The following is a 6,471-nucleotide window of genomic DNA, read 5'->3' on the forward strand; positions in this document are numbered from 1 at the left end:
GTCTATACTTGCTGTGACATTTACGGTTTACACCACAATGGAGTCTGCCACCACACAGGGTTTTTTTTCATTCATAAAGCATAAGGGTGAGCCTTTAGATATTCGCGTTCAGACCTACCTAACAACTTTGGTACAGTCTTGTCAAAATTCCATTAAAATCAAAGGCCTGCACCAGCAGGAGGAATCGAACCCGGTCACAAGAATGGGAATCTTGTATGATACCACTACACTACTGGTGCCTGTCTTATTCCTGCAGAATATGCTTTTACAAACAATCTATAGTTTGCTTCTCCCAAGTGGTAGAGCAGAAAAATTGTTTCCTACTACATGAAGCCAATCTCACATTTTTCAATGCCTCTTCAGTCGGTAACAGTGAAGGTGTGGTAGATTTCTGCCGCAAGACTTTACTTGCTGTTACATTTCACGGTTTAGACCCCAATGGAGTCTGCCAAGACACACGTTTTTTTGTTCATTCATAGAGCATAAGGGTGAGTGTTTAGAAGGTATGTTCAGACAGAACCAAGACTTTGGAATAGACTTGTCGAAATTCCATCACGTCAAAGGGCTGCACCAGCGAGGAGATCGAACCGGGTCACAAGAATGGGAATCTTGTATGATACCACTACACTACTGGTGCCGTTTAACCCTCTATACCCATTGGCGGCCCGGCGGCCGTTCTGTATTCTCCTGATATCCCGGCTTGGCCGCCATAATTCTTAAAGAGACATCTGCTACAGTATAACCTTCATACATGACATAATACAGCGTTAGTGGATAAATAAACACCAGACTTTTATTTTGACACACTTAAATAACTAGGTCGCTATTGACATTTCTCGGTATTTTTGGTTTAGCCTGTTGACTGACAGGCTGAGGACTTACGATTGCCTCTGGGTTATGGCTTCTAACAAGCGTCCGCGTCTTTTCTCATTAGATGAGATGGTATTGATGTGCATCCACCATGTTTTTTTGATGTAAGTAGCGATCATATTGATGTAAGAAAATGACAAAATAAAAAACATGAAAGTGTAATAAATTTAACGTTAGCATCCTCCCGTTTGTCATGATTGACTTAGCTGCCTCTCTGGCATAAAAAAATTGTATGGCTGTCACTGTGAAAGTCAGTTTGAGTTTAGCTAGCACCAGCAAAATATAGGCATAATTCAATGATGGGTCATGGCCTAATTAACAATAAAGTTTATGATAAACCCATGCCAGGTTTATTTGCAGTTATATCTTAACACATAACATTAACATTACCCCTTTCTGGCATGTACAGTAAAGCTAACATTATCGTTATCCCACTTACAGATAGTTATTGCAAACTACTACTTATGTATGTCTCTCTAAATGAGTTTTTGTTGACTAATAACCAAAGCGGGAACCACCCGTTGTGTTTTCTGCTTATGGATGTCAGGAAAATGTATTTGTATACAAGTAGGCCAATGTCTAGAGTCATCTTATTGATTAAAAAAAAGCCTGCTAATTTGCTACCTTCACTGATGTAGCGTTAGCGTTAGTCTGAGACTCGTAATGTTAGCACAGGATAGGTTGAAGGTTAGTGAACAGAGTGCAACAGGTTCATTATCATCAACTGATCAAGTTTAGATAAATTATATAACATGATGTGCATATAAAACAAAGCGTAAATCCATGTCAGGATTAACAGTCCCTGTTGTTGGTGACATGCTTATCAAATGAGTCCACGATTTCACACGCTATGCTTCATGGCCCCACGTTAGTTCATATCCTCATCATTTTTTTGGCTGTAAAGGCTCACTGTCCAGCTAAATCCCAAATAAGTCCAAGATATGCCAGTCTATTTCAATGAAATCAGTACTCATATATTATCTTGTTTCCCAGCTTCTAATACGAAATATGTGAACCATATTTATAACTTTTGTTAGTGAAAAACTTTGAGACTGTGAGTGGAGTAGGCCTATGGCTGTCTATGGGAAACATGAATATATAATTTTTTAATGGATCATATATCATTTGAAAGAGCATTTAAGGTTTTACCGAATATGCTTTTACGGGCAATGTATAGGGTCCTTTTCCCAAGTGGTAGAGCAGAAAAATTGTTTCCTAGTACATGAAGCCAATCTGACTTTTTTCGATGCCTCTTCAGTCGGTAACAGTGAAAGGTGTGGTAGGTTTCTGCAGTTAGTCTATACTTGCTGTGACATTTACGGTTTGCACCACAATGGAGTCTGCCACCACACAGGGTTTTTTCATTCATAAAGCATAAGGGTGAGCCTTTAGATATTCACGTTCAGACCTACCTAACAACTTTGGTACAGTCTTGTCAAAATTCCGGCAAATCAAAGGCCTGCACCAGCCGGGAATCGAACCCGGGTCACAAGAATGGGAATCTTGTATGATACCACTACACTACTGGTGCCTGTCTTATTCCTGCAGAATATGCTTTTACAAACAATCTATAGTTTGCTTCTCCCAAGTGGTAGAGCAGAAAAATTGTTTCCTACTACATGAAGCCAATCTCACATTTTTCAATGCCTCTTCAGTCGGTAACAGTGAAAGGTGTGGTAGATTTCTGCCGCAAGACTTTACTTGCTGTTACATTTACGGTTTAGACCCCAATGGAGTCTGCCAAGACACACGTTTTTTGTTCATTCATAGAGCATAAGGGTGAGTGTTTAGAAAGGTATGTTCAGACAGAACCAAAGACTTTGGAATAGACTTGTCGAAATTCCATCACAAGAATGGGAATCGATCAAAGGCCTGCACCAGCCGGGAATCGAACCCGGGTCACAAGAATGGGAATCTTGTATGATACCACTACACTACTGGTGCCTTTTAAGGTTTTACCGAATATGCTTTTACGGGCAATGTATAGGGTCCTTTTCCCAAGTGGTAGAGCAGAAAAATTGTTTCCTAGTACATGAAGCCAATCTGACTTTTTTCGATGCCTCTTCAGTCGGTAACAGTGAAAGGTGTGTAAGGTTTCTGCAGTTAGTCTATACTTGCTGTGACATTTACGGTTTGCACCACAATGGAGTCTGCCACCACACAGGTTTTTTTTTTCATTGCATAAGGGTGAGCCTTTAGATATTCACGTTCAGACCTACCTAACAACTTTGGTACAGTCTTGTCAAAATTCCGGCACCAGCCGGGAATCGAACTCGGGTCACAAGAATGGGAATCTTGTATGATACCACTACACTACTGGTGCCTGTCTTATTCCTGCAGAATATGCTTTTACAAACAATCTATAGTTTGCTTCTCCCAAGTGGTAGAGCAGAAAAATTGTTTCCTACTACATGAAGCCAATCTCACATTTTTCAATGCCTCTTCAGTCGGTAACAGTGAAAGGTGTGGTAGATTTCTGCCCGCAGAAAGACTTTACTTGCTGTTACATTTACGGTTTAGACCCCAATGGAGTCTGCCAAGACACACGTTTTTTGTTCATTCATAGAGCATAAGGGTGAGTGTTTAGAAAGGTATGTTCAGACAGAACCAAAGACTTTGGAATAGACTTGTCGAAATTCCATCACGTCAAAGGGCTGCACCAGCCGGGAATCGAACCCGGGTCACAAGAATGGGAATCTTGTATGATACCACTACACTACTGGTGCCTTTTAAGGTTTTACCGAATATGCTTTTACGGGCAATGTATAGGGTCCTTTTCCCAAGTGGTAGAGCAGAAAAATTGTTTCCTAGTACATGAAGCCAATCTGACTTTTTTTCGATGCCTCTTCAGTCGGTAACAGTGAAAGGTGTGTAAGGTTTCTGCAGTTAGTCTATACTTGCTGTGACATTTACGGTTTGCACCACAATGGAGTCTGCCACCACACAGGGTTTTTTCATTCATAAAGCATAAGGGTGAGCCTTTAGATATTCACGTTCAGACCTACCTAACAACTTTGGTACAGTCTTGTCAAAATTCCGGCAAATCAAAGGCCTGCACCAGCCGGGAATCGAACCCGGGTCACAAGAATGGGAATCTTGTATGATACCACTACACTACTGGTGCCTGTCTTATTCCTGCAGAATATGCTTTTACAAACAATCTATAGTTTGCTTCTCCCAAGTGGTAGAGCAGAAAAATTGTTTCCTACTACATGAAGCCAATCTCACATTTTTCAATGCCTCTTCAGTCGGTAACAGTGAAAGGTGTGGTAGATTTCTGCCGCAAGACTTTACTTGCTGTTACATTTACGGTTTAGACCCCAATGGAGTCTGCCAAGACACACGTTTTTTGTTCATTCATAGAGCATAAGGGTGAGTGTTTAGAAAGGTATGTTCAGACAGAACCAAAGACTTTGGAATAGACTTGTCGAAATTCCATCACGTCAAAGGGCTGCACCAGCCGGGAATCGAACCCGGGTCACAAGAATGGGAATCTTGTATGATACCACTACACTACTGGTGCCTTTTAAGGAATCTTTTTACACGAATATGCTTTTACGAATATGGGCAATGTATAGGGTCCTTTTCCCAAGTGGTAGAGCAGAAAAATTGTTTCCTAGTACATGAAGCCAATCTGACTTTTTTCGATGCCTCTTCAGTCGGTAACAGTGAAAGGTGTGTAAGGTTTCTGCAGTTAGTCTATACTTGCTGTGACATTTACGGTTTGCACCACAATGGAGTCTGCCACCACACAGGGTTTTTTCATTCATAAAGCATAAGGGTGAGCCTTTAGATATTCACGTTCAGACCTACCTAACAACTTTGGTACAGTCTTGTCAAAATTCCGGCAAATCAAAGGCCTGCACCAGCCGGGAATCGAACCCGGGTCACAAGAATGGGAATCTTGTATGATACCACTACACTACTGGTGCCTGTCTTATTCCTGCAGAATATGCTTTTACAAACAATCTATAGTTTGCTTCTCCCCCAAGTGGTAGAGCAGAAAAATTGTTTCCTACTACATGAAGCCAATCTCACAGTGTTTTTTCAATGCCTCTTCAGTCTTGGTAACAGTGAAAGGTGTGGTAGATTTCTGGTGCCGCAATCTATAGTTTTGCTTCTCCCAAGTGGTAGAGCAGAAAAGACTTTACTTGCTGTTATTTACTTTTACAATTTACGGTTTAGACCCCAATGGAGTCTGCCAAGACACACGTTTTTTGTTCATTCATAGAGCATAAGGGTGAGTGTTTAGAAAGGTATGTTCAGACAGAACCAAAGACTTTGGAATAGACTTGTCGAAATTCCATCACGTCAAAGGGCTGCACCAATTTTTTGGAATAGGGAATCGAACCCGGTCACAAGAATGGGAATCTTGTATGATACCACTACACTACTGGTGCCTTACAAGGTTTTACAGAATATGCTTTTACGGGCAATGTATAGGGTCCTTTTCCCAAGTGGTAGAGCAGAAAAATTGTTTCCTAGTACATGAAGCCAATCTGACTTTTTTCGATGCCTCTTCAGTCGGTAACAGTGAAAGGTGTGTAAGGTTTCTGCAGTTAGTCTATACTTGCTGTGACATTTACGGTTTGCACCACAATGGAGTCTGCCACCACACAGGGTTTTTTCATTCATAAAGCATAAGGGTGAGCCTTTAGATATTCACGTTCAGACCTACCTAACAACTTTGGTACAGTCTTGTCAAAATTCCGGCAAATCAAAGGCCTGCACCAGCCGGGAATCGAACCCGGGTCACAAGAATGGGAATCTTGTATGATACCACTACACTACTGGTGCCTGTCTTATTCCTGCAGAATATGCTTTTACAAACAATCTATAGTTTGCTTCTCCCAAGTGGTAGAGCAGAAAAATTGTTTCCTACTACATGAAGCCAATCTCACATTTTTCAATGCCTCTTCAGTCGGTAACAGTGAAAGGTGTGGTAGATTTCTGCCGCAAGACTTTACTTGCTGTTACATTTACGGTTTAGACCCCAATGGAGTCTGCCAAGACACACGTTTTTTGTTCATTCATAGAGCATAAGGGTGAGTGTTTAGAAAGGTATGTTCAGACAGAACCAAAGACTTTGGAATAGACTTGTCTAAAATTCCATCACAGTCTTGCCAAAGGGCTGCACCAGCCGGGAATCGAACCGGGTCACAAGAATGGGAATCTTGTATGATACCACTACACTACTGGTGCCTTACAAGGTTTTACAGAATATGCTTTTACGGGCAATGTATAGGGTCCTTTTCCCAAGTGGTAGAGCAGAAAAATTGTTTCCTAGTACATGAAGCCAATCTGACTTTTTTCGATGCCTCTTCAGTCGGTAACAGTGAAAGGTGTGTAAGGTTTCTGCAGTTAGTCTATACTTGCTGTGACATTTACGGTTTGCACCACAATGGAGTCTGCCACCACACAGGGTTTTTTCATTCATAAAGCATAAGGGTGAGCCTTTAGATATTCACGTTCAGACCTACCTAACAACTTTGGTACAGTCTTGTCAAAATTCCGGCAAATCAAAGGCCTGCACCAGCCGGGAATCGAACCCGGGTCACAAGAATGGGAATCTTGTATGATACCACTACACTACTGGTGCCT

General features: G+C 41.4%; 10 non-coding genes across 10 annotated transcripts; all 10 read right to left on the reverse strand.

The window, feature by feature from the left end:
• Positions 1–2,330: 2,330 nt before the first annotated feature.
• trnag-ccc lies at positions 2,331–2,401 on the reverse strand. The gene has a single exon. It is a non-coding gene; the product is annotated as a tRNA-Gly (tRNA).
• Positions 2,402–2,743: 342 nt separating this feature from the next.
• trnag-ccc lies at positions 2,744–2,814 on the reverse strand. The gene has a single exon. It is a non-coding gene; the product is annotated as a tRNA-Gly (tRNA).
• Positions 2,815–3,122: 308 nt separating this feature from the next.
• Positions 3,123–3,193, reverse strand: trnag-ccc. The gene has a single exon. It is a non-coding gene; the product is annotated as a tRNA-Gly (tRNA).
• Positions 3,194–3,525: 332 nt separating this feature from the next.
• Positions 3,526–3,596, reverse strand: trnag-ccc. The gene has a single exon. It is a non-coding gene; the product is annotated as a tRNA-Gly (tRNA).
• Positions 3,597–3,923: 327 nt separating this feature from the next.
• On the reverse strand, positions 3,924–3,994 carry trnag-ccc. Its single transcript has one exon. It is a non-coding gene; the product is annotated as a tRNA-Gly (tRNA).
• Positions 3,995–4,322: 328 nt separating this feature from the next.
• On the reverse strand, positions 4,323–4,393 carry trnag-ccc. The gene has a single exon. It is a non-coding gene; the product is annotated as a tRNA-Gly (tRNA).
• A 338-nt stretch (positions 4,394–4,731) lies between these two features.
• On the reverse strand, positions 4,732–4,802 carry trnag-ccc. Its single transcript has one exon. It is a non-coding gene; the product is annotated as a tRNA-Gly (tRNA).
• A 794-nt stretch (positions 4,803–5,596) lies between these two features.
• Positions 5,597–5,667, reverse strand: trnag-ccc. Its single transcript has one exon. It is a non-coding gene; the product is annotated as a tRNA-Gly (tRNA).
• Positions 5,668–6,002: 335 nt separating this feature from the next.
• Positions 6,003–6,072, reverse strand: trnag-ccc. The gene has a single exon. It is a non-coding gene; the product is annotated as a tRNA-Gly (tRNA).
• A 326-nt stretch (positions 6,073–6,398) lies between these two features.
• Positions 6,399–6,469, reverse strand: trnag-ccc. Its single transcript has one exon. It is a non-coding gene; the product is annotated as a tRNA-Gly (tRNA).
• Between the last annotated feature and the right edge of the window lie 2 nt (positions 6,470–6,471).

The sequence above is a fragment of the Alosa alosa genome, unplaced genomic scaffold (genome assembly GCF_017589495.1).
Source record: "Alosa alosa isolate M-15738 ecotype Scorff River unplaced genomic scaffold, AALO_Geno_1.1 AALO_1.0_unplaced_920, whole genome shotgun sequence".
Taxonomy (NCBI): domain Eukaryota; kingdom Metazoa; phylum Chordata; class Actinopteri; order Clupeiformes; family Clupeidae; genus Alosa; species Alosa alosa.